This window comes from Calypte anna, chromosome 2 (genome assembly GCF_003957555.1).
Source record: "Calypte anna isolate BGI_N300 chromosome 2, bCalAnn1_v1.p, whole genome shotgun sequence".
NCBI classification, from domain to species: domain Eukaryota; kingdom Metazoa; phylum Chordata; class Aves; order Apodiformes; family Trochilidae; genus Calypte; species Calypte anna.
This window is the reverse complement of record NC_044245.1, coordinates 33011784-33027749: the sequence shown is the minus strand read 5'-3', so window position 1 is coordinate 33027749 and position 15966 is coordinate 33011784. Positions and strand designations below refer to the sequence as shown.

The following is a 15966-nucleotide window of genomic DNA, read 5'->3' as shown; positions in this document are numbered from 1 at the left end:
TGATGGACTGGCTATATCTGGGCTGCAGGTGAGTAAACTTCCCTTCATGCCTTTTGCTAGTGACCTCTATATTTGTGTTTGCCCAAGGCAGGCTGTGTGGGAGTTTACTTATTCTCTATTTTACTTTGTCAGTTGTGTCAAGCTGTGGCACTAATACCATAAATAGTTTTATTCTTCTCTTTCTCAGCAAACACCTTTGGCTTCAATTGAAGGATTTCATCGCTTTATCATTGTCAAAACTTTCTTAACCACAGAGACAAAATCCTCAGCAGCAAACCTTTAGAAAAAACATGGATGAAAGGATGTATTGAACAATAGACTGGGTAGCCTGTTCTGCCCCACCTACCGTGGGGCAATAGCAAGGGGTAGTGGTTGTCTTCCCAACAGCTTCCCCGATTCTCATCAATGTCTTGAGATGCAAGGAAAAATCCCATCCACCATGCATTTTGATCTGTTAGGCCAGACTTCTGACCCAAAGCTTGTTGAACTTGAAGGATGTTTTTTCCATTGATTTCAACAGCTCTAGATCTTGTCTGACACAGCTGTCTGGAACCGTAATGCTACTTCAAACAAAGGTGAAGGATTAATTTCTTGGACATTCCTTCTGCCTGGAACCATTGCTAGCCTCTGGGGGAAAAAAAAATGTAAATCTATCTGGACTTACTGACTTGTTTTGTGTGGAGTCAGGATTATGATGTCTGGGAAGATGCACTTTTCTGTCAAATAAGGTCTGTTGGCAGCACTGAAAATGGGAAGTAAGCCATACTAGTATGCTTCTGAATTGTTTTAAAGTTTGGACCATGACACTAATGGCTGTGGTACAGAAAGGGCAGAGGCTTCTACTGTGTATCAGCAGAACTCAACCCACCCATCTTAGCTTTTCCCCAGTGCAACTTGGCAGCCACATTGAAATGCTGGAAATCTCCTGATGTGAAATGAAGTTGTTAATTGGCACCAGCAACAAGCATGCTTTCTGTCTCCTCTACTGAAATTCATCTATTTGTACATATATCTAAGAGCTGTGGCAGTGAATACATCTGGTACCTTAACTTTTTACTGACATACAGGTCCGGGGGTTTGAAATATCAGTAGGCACAAACAGGCTGTAACCATGCCCAGTCTGAGAATAGGGAGACTGTCTGATCACTGGAGCAGAAAGGCTCCAGAACAGCTCTTTGGTTGGAGGCCAGGAGCCTAACTTTCAAGTGGGTGTAAAGACAGCTGATTCCCTGCTCTTTCATTCTGATGCCAGTCAGTAATAACTTTTTGCTAACGAGTTTAATGTCTGTAGCTGGACTTGCACACATTGTCAGGGTTGTGCAAATTATTGCCACTATTGACCTTTCCTGAGTATCACATGCACTCAAACGAAGCAACTTTAAGGAGTTCATACAATAGAAAAGATTTCCCATGCTGGTAGGAAATGCACCTTGTAGGTACGAATCACAAGGTTTGAACATTTATTTTTACTTTGAAGTGAAATGCAAAGGCACCTAACCCATGGCCCTCCAGAAAATGCTTTCCAGGTATAAATTCAGTGCCTTAGCTTACCTTTTGCTTTCATGGTCCCAAAAGAATGCAATAACTTGACATCAGCAATTTTTGTTGTCTGTATTCTGAAAGGAATAGCAAAGCTAGCCCTAACAAGAGAAATCCAGACTCTATTCTCACTGGAGAAAATATGACAGTCTTCAAAGATTAAATCTGTGTACTATTCCTCTCAGAAAAGGAGAGAAGGGACCTAACCTCCAAACTTAAAGTGTACCATGCTATGTGCAATAGTCACAGAAAAAGAATAGCACAAGAGGTATGCCTGAGCCTCACCCAGAGCCCAGTGAAGCAAATGTAAACTTTGGTTGCAATGGACAATACATTAAGTCTTCCATCTGCAACTACATAAGACTTTAGAAAGGCAAGAGACCCATGGGTGTGGAGTGTCTCTGCAAATCCTTCGTGCCCCACGGCAGGTTTCTGTTTCTCCTACTCCAGAGAGAACCCCTCACTAGCAGCCCAAATAACCAGGCTTGCATCAGTAGGGAAGGGTAATCTGGCCCACAGCACACTGAATTACACTGTTTCCTAAGAGCTGTATTACCTCTGCCAGCTAAACAGCATTGGGATGCCAGATTCTGCAGAGACCTGGGTCACATCTCTGTTAACATGCTTTCTGAATACAGTAAACTTCCATGTACTCTGACACTTTCTGCCTTAATATGGACAAAATAGGACTATTTTTCCATCTGACTGCATTTTAGAATACTAAATCCCAGCACTTACATACTAAAACCCCATAATACTTGGAAGAATTAGTAATAGTCACCATTGAGGGGGAGGAAGATAAATGTTATAAAACAGCGTCTGTCTTGTATAAAACCAGCACAAGACTGACAAATCCAGAATTTTCAGCTGCTGGTTTGTTTAGCTTTTCTTCATATAGGAAAAAGTCCCATTTTAAACAAATCAGAGTAATTTTCTCTTTAAAACCCTGGAGTTGCCTCTCATTTCCCAGTCCGTATTAAAGTTATTGCTTGAAATATGTCCTTATCTGTGTGAAGCAGAAGCTTAGTGATTCTCAGCTCCCTGTTTTTCCAGTGGTTTGGATATTAGATTTGCTTATTCACCATGTGGTGACCACTTGGCATTCACTAGTTGGCTCTTAGGTGGAGTAGGCCTGGGAGCTCGACCAAATAAAACTGTGCCCTCCCAGCTCCCCTGGAGCTAAATGGGACAGACAAATGCAAGTCAAATCAACAGCAAGAAAAGTACTTTTAGTACCAGCGATGAATGTTACTGTTTGGAATTCAGTTATTTCCAAGTCAACAGATCCTATTGTGGCTGCACAAATGCCCAGACAAATGCACACCCAAAAAAAGACTGTTCTCCAGAGTCTGCATTTTTTGCTTTTTTTGGTTTTTTTTAAAGAACTTACGCTGCATGTCTTCTCTATTTCTTTGGTGTGCACCTTTTGGGATGGATCAATAGTGCTGTGAAAAGAGACTGTAAAGCCATCATGTATCATGTTGCCCAGCAGATATACACTATGCATGGTCATGGCAGCCACAGTAAACCTGTGCATCTTATTAATGTCTGCTGCCTGGTTCATCCTACTACAGCTTTGTAAGATGTGGGCCAGAATGAACTTCTTTCTACTATTTGGTGTGGGGAGTCTCTTGAAGAGCAATGGATTTTGAAACATTTAATGATTTTTGCAACATATGTGAAATGCTTTCACATGGGCATTACAGCATCAGGCACTTCAGAGGTAAACTTGGTACCTCAGAGGTATTCAGAAGGGTTCCAAAGGGAATTTAACAAAGCTAATTATAGCTGGGAAGCTGGACAAGCCATGGAAAAAGACCTAGTGACTATGGGCATGTGAAAAGAGGCCCAGGCAGGTTAGGGAGATAGACAAACATTTAGAATTAACAGTAAAAAGACACGGGAAAGGTAGTGCCAGTACATAATAGCAGCTTGTTGTTACAACAGGACAACAACAACTTTTGCCAAAGCATTGTCAGTGGGATAGAAGGCTTCTCAGAGGTGACTGAGAATAAAATAAATTGTACTGGCATAAGGACAGAAATTACATGATGCAAAGGGCTGGTGGAAAGAGGAAAGCTACCAAGGACAGATTTATTTCGGTGCACAAGGGAAGATGTTGCTGAATTTCAAGACAGATAACTCCTGCTGAGAACTGAAGATATATGTCCATAGTTATCAGAAAAGAGAGATACATAACTTTGTAATGTACACAACTTTGCTGCTGCTGCTCATACTTTCTGAGCCACAGGGATACTGATAAATATATTCCCCTGCTATAAATGTAGAAGCTCTTCATAAATCCTATTTGTCTTAGTTGTTCACCTGAAACCAGAGGACTTTTCTCTGTCTGGTCCATATACATATATGGAAGCTTGTTCACTCAGAGAAGACTAAAATTGCTTAAACATAAAACATTGCATGTTTTTGAGTTCAATAGAGATGTAGCAATTATTTTTACCTAATAATTAAGAAAAAAAAACAATGCTGGAAATCAAAACACAAACCCTTTCGTTGTACCACTGAAAGCAACGTTGTGATTTGTCTTTACAAAACCACAGGAAGGAGCAAGCTAAAAGGACACACATAGTAGTAGAGTTTAATTCGGGCCATGTAATTAAATTCTGAATTATATTAGATCAAAGAGAAACTGAATAAAAAAATAATAAAAAAATAAAATTGAAACAACAACCTGTTGGATTATGAAGAATGGAGTTCATCTTCTTAATAGATCTGGAAAGATTACAGTGTCATAGGGCTCCATTAATCAGAACAGAAAAGCCAAAGAGCAAGAATGAATTGAAGGTTAAGTGCATGGCATAGAGGAACTCCCTAACCACCTTCCTTTTACTATTATAAAGCGGATGGGTTTGTGTAGATGGATCTATTAAGGAGGAAAACCATTAATCTATATTCAGGCAGATATGCTTTCTGTATATACATGTCCCCTGATGTATACAACCATCTTGTATTTTGCCATCACAGAACATCACTGTTTCTCTGAGTGTTGACTTTCTAACAGAAAGAATGATCTTATTCCCAAAGAGCAGCTGCCTATTAATTTAATTCTAAATGTTTTTTTAGTCCAGGAAGAGGAAGCACTCCAATATTTTTTCCTTGTTTCTGTTCAACAGAGGGTAAAACAAAAGGACAGGGAACAAAGCCCTAAATCCAGAGTAAGATCAGTCTCCTCCCTGATGCAATTCCAGTGACAGAGGTGTGCTCAGAACACGTCCTAAATGTTTCAGCAGCCTCAAACAGTGCAATGTGTACATGGCAGAACTCGGGATGGAAATTTTGGACTGGAAGAGATTTTCATGTTTTGCTTTGTTAGTTTCCCATTCATTGTAAGGCCTGGAGACTGTACATCTTCAGGGAGCCACTTAGGTCATTTCTAAATCAAGAGATTGTCTAAATTTGGATTCAGTGGGAGCTGGAACAGCCATACATTGCATAGGAAACATACTGTTAGCTTACAGTATGTTATTATATCATGTGATCCCTGGAAGGGTGTACCTTCAACACATTCCAGTTGCCTATTTTTTCCTTCACTGATTTTCTTCTGCAGGGTATTTGGTGCCATTAGTTCAACAGCTGTGTTCACGATGGTGCTAATTTTGTCCTAAAAGTTGTATTTATAAAACCAAATTTTTATTAAACCTGGAATCTAAGGAATTGCTGTACTTTCTTTTTAAATTTCAGTTGTTTGCAAGTTGGTAAATACCCTCTGGCAATACCTGAATTCCCACACAGGAGCAATTGGAACTTATGTTTAACAACATAATTAAAACTAAAACTGCTTCTGTTTCTTTTCATGGACTTTGTTGCTCAGTGCTGACCAAACCATCATTGTTTGGGTTTTCATTGTGTAGGCAGCATCAACTTGAGGTCATCAGGCTGTATGGCTACAGTCAGCAGTAGAGGCTTGACATGTAGGCCAGCTCTGAAAGTGGCATTCAAAGCATTTGGTCACTTTGGCATCCATGGCTTGGGAAGTTTCTCTTGGACAGTGTTCTTAATAAATGTGATACTCTGTGGTCCCTCTCACACCCTTATAATATTTCATTCAAAGTGCAAGGTTTGTGCAAAGCTCTTCTCCCTGGTTATGCTACTACAGCTCCCCATCCAGGAATACCCCCTCTGCCTTTTGGGAGAGATTGCTTTTCCAAGTGCTTCTGTTCTTTTCTAGTGCAGTATGAACGGCATAAATGAGGAAAAGAGTTTCTGTTTCTTATGACCACTTCAGTTGAGAAAAACAACTTTTGAACGGAATCGAAAAGCAGCTGACCGGTTTGGGGCACATACGGCTGAGGAGGGATATCAGGGTGGTTCTTCCCATTCCCCTCCCCGTCTCCTAAGTGTGGATTAAATCACACTTGGTAAATAAAAAATGCGAATTGTGCCCGTGGTCACATCCCATCTACATCCTCGCAAGCGCTAGTAATTTTGTAACGATTTAGCGCACACACCAGGGGGTTCGTGGAAGCGGTCCAGAGCGCTTCTAACGGCTCGGATCTAATTAGTCATTCGAGTTGTTTCTTTTTAAATAAGACTCAGAGGAACACGCTAATTTTAGGATGCCGGGGTGTGGCGGGGGGAGGCGGAGCGGAGCGTTTCTCTCCCATCGGAGGAGCCCTTCCCGAGGCTGCGGGCACACCCGGGCACGGCGAGGGCTCTCTCCCCCATCCCTGCTGATCCCCTCAGCGTTGTGGATGCGCCGGCCCCCGGAGGAGCCGTCCATGGCGGCGCTCGCACTTGGCCCCGAGGGCGCCCTCGGAACGGGGCAGCTGAGACAGCCATCGCTCCCCCCTCCCCGGCCTCCGAGGCCCCCGCAAGGCCCCTGGGGGATTATCTTCGCGCCTCGCCCCCTCTCCCGGGGACTGCCTGCCCTGCCCTAGATGCTTAAGGGCGGCTTAGCCCGCGGCTCCCGTCCCCGCGTCCCCGGAGGGATCGGATCGGGCCGGGCACCGCCGCGCCCCACCTGTCCGCCGGGAGCCGCCCGTGACGTCATGGAAACACCCCCTTGCCCCGCCCCAACGGCCGAACAACGCCTCCTGGTCACGGCGGGGTGGGGGGGGGGAGGGAACGGATGCTTCCCATTGGTCAGCAGCGCTGCCGATCGAGCGCGGTGGTCCCGCCCCCGCTGCCTCTCCTGGACGTCCCCCAGAAGCGGAGCCGGCGGAGGTGTCGCTCCGCCCGCCCTCACCCTCCCCGCCGGGACCGGCGCAGGTAGAGACGCTCTTTATAGTTAAGGTTGTCGCTCCCCTCCGACTCCTTCTCCTCTCTTTCTTGCTGGCTGCGGGGCGACGCTCCCCGAGGGCCATGGCGGGAGCGGCCGGAGAGCGGTAGCCCGGCCGGCGGCAGGTGAGGAGCTAAGGGGGGCTTGAGCTGCGGCCGCTTGCCTGGTCGCGCCGTAGGGACGGGGCAGCGAGGGGAGGGTGGGGGGAGGTGTGGTGAGGCGCGGCGCCCCGGTAGCCAGACGGGGGTTGCGGCCCCCTTTGCTGGTGGCCCGCGGGGCGGCCGTCGCCGCGTGGTAAAAGTGGCTTTTTTTACCACGCAAAAAAGCCTCTTTCTCGCCCGGCTCACGGCGAGAGCCCCGCGGGCTGTCGGCCGGGGCGCGGGGGGGGCGGTTGCTGGCGCAGCGCCTTAAGCCCCGCGCCTCCCGCCTGCCCCGCCGAGCCCCTCTGCGGTCACCTCCTGCGGCCCTCGGGGCTCCCGGTGCCGCTCTCACAACCTTGCGCGGCTGTTCCCCGGTGTCCGCCAACTCCCAACACCTTTCCCTGCTTCGGGGGGAGCGCCGCGGAGCGCTGCTTTGAGTGCGTTTGACTCCTCCCGCTGTGCTCCCTGTGGCACCCCAGATGGGGCGAATTCCAGAGGAGCTGCGGGTACCCCCTCCCAGGCGGCTGCTTCCCGGCGGAGAGGTGGCAATCGCCGAGGGGTGGGCAGGGGTAGGTGTCCCCGCTCGTTGTGTGCTCTGGGAGCCGGAGCTGGGATATGCAACTTCAGAAATTTCGGGCGTGTTTGCAAAGCCCCCGCTCTTGTCTAGCTCCGTGCTTCTCTGTGCTCGTGTAAAAATAATAATAATAGTAGTGATGATGAGGATGCCACCATTTTTTTACTTCTTCCTTCTTGCCCACATGTTCAAGAAAACAGGTTAATTAAATCCAACCACTTCAGTTTCTAGGCTCATTTAACTTCCATTTGATGACAAATTAGGCAATATGACCATTTAAATACTCCATTACTTGAAAAGTGTTTGGTACAGTTCACTGACAGTGAAGTACTCTTCACTGACATGTGATTTATTTTTACTAGGAGGCTAGATACGGAACGGCTGGAGAAAAGGGCAGTTAAGAAATTGACTTTTTCCTTGAAAGGTAATTTGTCTGCCTTACACCTTTGTTCTGGGCCTGTAATGATGGTAACTATTTTTTTCCTGCTCTGCTTTCTTGAGAAGAGACACAGGGAACAGCTGGTTGTTTCTTCATCCCTCAACTTTAATCGATTAATCATAGAGTTCAAAATGTTCCACTCTACTTAATTTCAGCAGAGCTTGTAAGTCTGGTTTGGGTATTAAAAGCAAGTTTTTTCATGGTCATTTTCTGTAAAGCTCTGGGTAACAACAGTTTTCATTTCCACGAGCTTTGTTTCTTATTGAAAATGTTAAAATAGAGAAATAAATCTGTAGTAATAGTCCCTAGTCTGTACTCCCAATTGATTAAACTAAATGTTTCCCCTGTGTTTCCTAGTTCATTTTCAAAGCGATAGCATTCACAGTTCTTTATTCTGATTCTTTCTTTACTCTGTTATCTCCCTTCCCACACACTCTGTTAGGCCCATTTTTGCCCTCCTTTATTTTGTATGATATCTGCATTTGCATGCTGGAAAGGTGGGAGGGGGATTTTGGGGACTGGAGATGCTCTCTGCGTATGAGTGTGCATGTGTGTGCATGGAACAGTTGTGGCTGGGCTGAAATTACCAGTATGTTCACCAAGGACAGGAAACGATGGTGAGGCTTGTCTGGAGTCTGCTTATTGCAACACTGCATGTGTGGCTAGCTCATTCACTTCTGCAAATGAAAGTATACTGCATTTGAGACAGAAATTTGTGTCTGGGGTTTGTATATTTTTTTTTTTTTTTTGTAGCCGTGTGTGTAATTGTAAAAAATTGGGTCTAGTTCAAACCACAGCTGTGGAAAACAGATGCATGTCAGACTAACAGCCTTTCTTCATGTGTTGCGTTCTGTAGGTTTTGTTACATGCTGTGTAGAAAGGTAGGGTGGAATAATACAACAAAATGAAAGAAAAAAAGCTGTTCTCTTGAAAAGGCAATTCATATATAAATTGCTAATGTGTTTTAGGCTTCACTTTGATTCAATGTAATGTGCATTTAAAATAAAAACACAGTGATGAACAAGGCAGCAGAATGAATATGTGACTGCAGTTATGTTGTACTTTTATATGTCAGAAGCAGCACAGTATCTGTATCCGCATAATTTGATTTTATTGAAGTTGATCTCAATCGCTTTCAGTTTTGTTAAGAATTGACTTGCTAAAGGCACAAAGTTCTGCTGGTTAAAGGGTAGGAGATAGGTACTGTGATACAATGTTACTAATGTAGTAAAGAAACTTCTAGGAGAATCTAATTGCCTTTTCCTGTACCAAGTTCAGAGAATAAGGTGCAGACATTGTGAGATCTGGCTAACAGCTCTCCAAACTGGGACTAATGTATTTCTCCTACCAAGTTTGCCCAGCTCTGCTCTATGACGTGCTGGTTTTCTGTGTCTATCTTTGGCAATTGTGATTGTGTTCAAGCAGTATACTTTATGGGACAAGTATTGTTTTCAGTCTCCTGCAGCTGTCACTTGCAGTACAAATATGTAAATACTTAGAAATTGTGCCTCAGAACACATTTTTTTAATTGCTTTAGCTTCTGATTTATCTGAAGGACAAGGTTTTGTGTATGTAACATTCTGTCCTGTTGTGGGTATTTGTCCTTATTCTGCTAACAAAATATTTCCTTTAGTTAATGGTTGGATTCAATGGTCTTAAGTGTGCTTTCCAACATAAATGATTCTCTGATGTTAATTTCTAATTACCTCAGAGTTTTCTGTCTGCCTTCAAGGCTGAGTGATGTGGGTGTTGATGCTAATGAATATGACAATCTAGGTAAAGTTGGAAACATAATCACTAAGAAAAGCACAGCTGTGGGTCTGATCCTGGGAGGCAGGATATCCATTAACTCCTCCTTTCAATCTGTTTTAGCTTGTTGCTCATGCAAAGTTCTTGAAGCTGCTTGTGACTTTCATGTAGTACATATGTTAAAAAAGAACTGATTTTATTATACAGAGTTATGACATGGATTAACACAGTCTTGGAGTAGTGGTTTTGGAGCTCGGTTAACATGAATCTCATGGCACATTGCTGCAAATTGTTTGAAAGGATTTTTAAAAAATAGTTGACAACAACCTCAGTAGAAGAAAAAATCTGCACTTATTTTTCTGATTTTATGTATTTAGGTGTCTGAACTGAGAATTTTAAGTGATCAGGGTTTTTTCTCTCTGGGTTTGTTGTAGGGCTTTAATTTATTTTTTTTAAAATATGAGTTCAGTGGCAATGTTTGCCTTGTTGGTAAAAGCAGTAAGTGACCTAAAAAGTGCTAGCTGAGACCGAGAAAGTCATTGGGTCAGCTCAGCCTCCAGTGTCCTGCCTGCCTGGTGTGGCAGAACAAGCACTGACTCAGTGCAAGCTCCTTAGGGCAGCAGTCACGCGTTGGTGGGGAGCACTGAGCACGGCAGGGATTAATCCTATTTCAGTGTCTGGGTGCTCCAGGGTGCAAAAAGACAAGAAATAAGAGTTGAGGCTCTTCTGATCTGGAAGGTGCTAAGCAATTTCAGTAATGCCTGTTCACTAACAATTCAGTCTCTGGCTGAAGGTTATTCTAGATATGGCTTTTGAATCTCTTTCTGGGGACAATAAGTACTGATAAGCATGACTTGACAGGAATCCCTGTTATGTTCAACAGAAGGAAGGAAAAAGAGTGAGAACTGACTTTCACTGACCTCTCAGCCCTAAGATAAAGTAGTGCATTGTGAATTGCTGCAAGTTTCTAGCTCTTAGATATCTCCAAACTTACTAATTGTATATCTGGCTGTAAGACAACTTGACATAAAGATAATGGGTGCCTAATAGCATCTGGTAAGTCACTGAAGGAAGGCTGCAGATATTATTCTTTGTGCCTCTGTGCTTTTCAATTTTGTAACAGTAAAAATAGTAAACAGTTTTAAGTTTAAACTGAATTTGTAACATCTTCCCTTTGAAGTTGTTTACTAGCATATCAGCCAAGCTATGCATTCCTTCTCTGACAGAAAAATGTATATATATCTGTGTTTCTAGATCTCTTACTTTCAAGGTCAGTTTTCAAACTACAAGTACTAGAACTTAAGATTCCCTGTTTAGTCTTAAGTTATGGAGTTCTGATGACTGAATCACTTAAGTTGGCAAACACAGCTGCTGCCATGTCAACACTTAATTATTTCCTTTTGGACATTTTCTTTGGCACTTATGTTCAAGATGGTGTCCAAGCAGACCTCCCTTTCTCCTGCCTTTCAATATAATGGGAATTACAAAGATTTTTCTTTTGATTCATATTCCCATAATAGCAACTTTTTAAGGGTTAGCTTCAGATTCTGTCTGCATGTTTGTTGAGCTGAAACCTAAAAACTGTCACAGCAAAAGTACATGGTGCTGCAATTGTCATACAGCACTTATATTTTTGCTGCTGTTCTTAGAATCAAGACAGTAAAAATGCAAAATAGTAAAGGTGAGAAACTACTCCTGTTTTTACCAGTGTTTATGTGAAGATATCTGTTGGATTTCAGTAGTGACTTTTTGTTAGCATGAGGAAAATCGGAAGCACTGGGCTTTCTGGCCATCCATTGTATGATGAATGTTTTTAGGGCAGAAGTCTGAATGTAGTTGTATTCTTCCCTCACTTTAGTTTCTGCCAAATCTGTTGTTATGGCTTGTGATCATGCTGCAAAAAGTCTATCAAATGCCATCTCTTATCTGTTGCAGTGATAACTTAGGTCATTTTTAGGTCCCCTCTCTTTGATCTGACATATGCAACTTTTTCTTATGATTCTGGAGGCTTTTTCTAGACATGATGAATGCATTGTTACTGTCCTGATTTTAGTCTTTTCCTTTTTCATGTACGTTGCTGTTGAAAATGGAAGAAGCTGCTGGTCTTAATGCTTCCAATAAACAACAACTATGTGGTTATACTCCATTTGCCTTACATGTTTACTTCTTTCTGCCTAGAGAGTACCTGAAACCACAGAAGAATTTATGAACAGCTTGTCAATTGCCAGCAGAACCGTGTGTGCAGGGTACTTGATGCTTCTTGGTGCCCAAGCCATCTGTGTCACTATTAATTCTGCTTGCTTCAGAAGGTGAAGTCCTGCCCTCCAGGTTTTCCCATGACTAGAGTAGGCTCTCTGTCTCTGGCAGTATTTCCTTCCATCTCGCCAACTGCTCACTTTAGAAAAAAATCTTTGTTTCAATGTCTCCCTGTTCTCCAAGATAATTGCATTGTCATTGTGTCTAGAAAAATAGCCTTGAGGAGGGATAGCAAGTTTCTTCATACAGTTAGTTCCCCAAGCAAAATGTACAGTTTGTATTTTTACAGAGCTTTTGCTGCCCTATCTGCAGTGACAATAGATACCTTTGAAATCAGCTTTAAGTTTTACTCTTCAAAGGGTTCTGAGGCTGCCTTAGGCTGTGAGACACAATAGCAGTGTCCCCCCTGAACATGATGCAGAACATGTCCTGTTCATACTGGCACCTGGGACTACACTGGCTGCCAACTGCATTACTAGAAAAGAAGCTTGTTTAGCAGTCTTACAAAATAGTGTATTCACTGGGAGTGAATGGTTCTATAATTTCTTGCTATATCCTTGTGATAAATGCAAGTTCTGAGATCCCCTAGGCAAAGCTTTGACATCATAAACTGTGAATTAAAGTGCAACTTATAATTTGTGGGGGAGGAAGGTGTAAATTTTGCTGTGAAAGTGAATTGGTCACTGACATCTCATGTACTTTAAAAAAAAGAAACAGCAAGTGTCTTAATGTTCTGTGGTACTGCTTGAGCACTTGAAAATAATGAAATGTAAATCATCAGGAGCAATAGGGATCCTGAAGTCAGGCTAGTGATTACTGCCTGCATTCTGAAGAGCTGATGAAATGAATTCCAAAGGATGTGGGCTACTGAGCCTTTGCTAGTTTGTTCAGATGACTGTGGTAGGAGTTGGTGATGGCTTCCTCAGATTCCCTCCATTATATCTTGATGCTTGGGGAAGGCAGGCAGGCAAGCTGGTTTTTGCCAAGAGAGACCTTTCTACAGCTTAGTAACTGTGGTGGGTTTCCCCCCCGCAATTGTATGTATACGCATTTGTGCAGCTCAGTGGCACACAACTTCTCATTCTCAGTTCTTGGGAACTATGTAGCTAGCTGTTTAGGTACCAGATGTTCTAAGAACTTGGTAGTCTTCTCTCTCTCTCTCTCTCTCTCTTTTTTTTTTTTTTTTTAGCAATTATTTCACCACTTCAAAAGAAGCAGGCTGCCTAGTGTGCATCAGGCTATTTGGAACTAACACTGTTGCTAAAAAATTTCTTTTAAAATAAGTTAATGGAACATAAAATGGTAAGAAAAAGAGATTTCTCCCTAATTTTTTTTTGCTAGTAAGCAAGAGTGATTAATGAGGCTTTGGTCTACCTTGGTGCTGTAATGTCTTGGATACTTCAAACACCACTCCAAACAGCCATGTTTAGTTTTCTTAGAAGATAACATTCTTATAGGGGCTTTGTGACTTGTAAAATAGGTAACAGGACGGGACCAGAGCTAATGGACACAAACAGAGGAGGTTCCTTCTGAACGCCAGGAAATTTTTTTTTTTTTTGCTGTGAGTGTGATTTGAGAACTGGCACTGGTTGCCCAGCAATATTGTGGTCTTCCTCCTTGGAGGTATTCAAAAGTTGTGTGGACACTGTCCTGGGCAACCAGCTCCAGGTGGCCCTGGTTGAGCAAGGGGTTGGGGATCAGGTGACTTCCAGAGGTCTCTGCCAGCCTCAACCATTCTGCTAATTGCAGTAGCATGTTTTGAACTTTAGTGTAGTGCAGCTCTGCTCTTCAAAATCTGTTATTTTGGAAAAGCCAGTTAGAGTCCTGGTGTTCTTTTCCAATCTTGTCTGGACCTGAACTGAGTCAATAAGCAGCCTTGTGGTTAGGATACAGGTTGTCTTTCATACAGCAGGTTGCAGGTGTTGTTGAAATAGCTCCCTGTGGAGGATTGGTGGTGTCTGACTGAATTTGACTTGTAGAACTAGTGGTGTTTGCTAATTTGTTGATGCTAAGGTCAGATAACAATTTGTACATGAAGAGAGGCGTATATAGGCTAAATGTAGTCCTGTTATTGAACGCTAGGAAAAACCATGTTAGGAAAGAGCCTTGATATTCCTTGTTTGTTTTCTGATTAAGGTCAAACAATGGAAGGAAAAGAATTTAGGTGTTGGTCTAAAGGACTTTGTCATATCTTAGCAAGAAAGCTGTTTTGTTTTTGGTTTTTTTTTTTTAAGAAATGAATTCAGTAGGTGTAGTCTTACAAGCATCAGCAAATACTATGTACTGAATAAAATGATGGACAGCTAATATGTAGCTTTTTTCTCCCACTGTGGTATCTGTACCACTGCTGAATGAAGCAGGCACACAGATGGGTTTTGATTCCTGGGCTGGGTATGAGAGGCTGTTTTACCATGTTACTCTTAGCTTTCTCTCAAAAAAAAAAAAAGATCTAAAGGCAAATTAAATCTGAAATTTCATTGTTGAGCAAAATATTGGGCCAAAAATTAATGATAGATTCTTGTCTTCCCTAGCTGAATGGTATTGGAAATTTTTTTTACTGAGTCATATTTCAAGGAAGTAACGATTTGAAGCTCATATACTATTTTAACAGCTGCTTAAATTCAGGAAGTATAAAACCCATTCATTCTTTCCTGTTGTTTAGTTTTGTTGTGGTTTTGGTTTCATTGTTTCTTTTTTGGTTTTTGTTTGGATTTTAAAGAGTTGTATCACTTAATTCATTTGCAGATTTGCCACTGTTCTTCACACGGAACTGTATCATCTGCAAGGCACTAAAGCCAGAAGCACTCAATATTATGATAACCTTCTTAAACTGAGGCTCAATTATGGAATATCCAGGGATTTGAGAATCTCAGATTGTTGAGGAAGGAGAACTTGCTGAGATCAGGAACTGCTATTGTGAACAAATAAAGTTCTTTGCTTTTTATCTGATGTTCAGTTTGTTTTGTTGAAACAAACTAACATCCCATTTCTTAAAATAAGAATAAAAACACACTGCTGAAATGACATGATTTCATTCAGTTTGCTGAATAAATATGGAACTTCATTATGGAGTTCATTATGGAACTTTGAACATGTTCAAAGATAAAATGTTAGAATTTTCCACCAGCTAGCTGAATCATAGGCATCTCTCCAGACACGCACAGAGTCAATTTCTCATCTTACTTTCCTATCTTTATTGATGTATTGTACTGTACTCTTTGATGTTCAATGGGATCAACATTTCCACTTGAAAATCAACAGCAGAGCCATTGCCAGGATGTCACCTTGGCAGGTAAGACATTGTTTGCTTGGGTTTTTTTGTTGATTTTTGAGGTTTGTTTTTGTTTGTTTGTTTGTTTTGTTTTGCTTTGTTTTGGTTTTTTTTCTTTAGAAGGAAAAAAATCACAAAAGTGACCATCACATGCATGCAATTGCTGGTGTACTTAAGATCTTTTACTGGTGGTAAACTTATACTTTAAAAGATTAAATTTCAATGGTAGGACATCAAAGAGTATTTTTAAATGCATACAAGGTCATTGTTTTTATCAGGCAAGCTTTAATAATCTCCTTTTAGTCCTAGTTGATTAGTGTGATAAGATGAGCAGGGAAGATGCAACTTCTCATTTATTTCTAGTTGTATTGTCAGCCATCTATTTGTAAATATGTGGCTTCCATAATTCCATAGCAATGTAGTGGTAGAACAGTGGCTGTATCTCAGTGTCATAAAGTGACTGAGTGTTCACACTATGGGGAAACATTTGTGGGGTTGTATGTGGTGGTGGCTGCTTCCTTCTGGAAGAGGCTTAGGGAATCTTGGTTTCAAAGGCATGTCTTGGCACTTGAAAACATCGACCTTTTCCTACCTGTGGGTACTGTTTCAGTCATCGTAATCTAAATGTAATGACAGTTTGTGTTGAACAACCAAAAGTTCCTTGCCAAATGAGTTGGCATTATTTACATTAATGTGACTAGGAAGCATGATCAGCATAAACACACTCTATCCAGTGTAGGATGAGAGCTGTTGGGTTTG

General features: G+C 42.2%; 1 protein-coding gene across 1 annotated transcript in view; it reads left to right on the top strand.

The window, feature by feature from the left end:
• Positions 1 to 6682: 6682 nt before the first annotated feature.
• OSBPL3 (oxysterol binding protein like 3) overlaps positions 6683 to 15966 on the top strand; it is a 78891-nt gene continuing 69607 nt past the window's right edge. The window contains exon 1 of the mRNA XM_030445112.1: positions 6683 to 6903. The gene's annotated coding sequence lies outside the window, so the exon portion shown is untranslated. The remainder of the gene's footprint in view (positions 6904 to 15966) is intronic.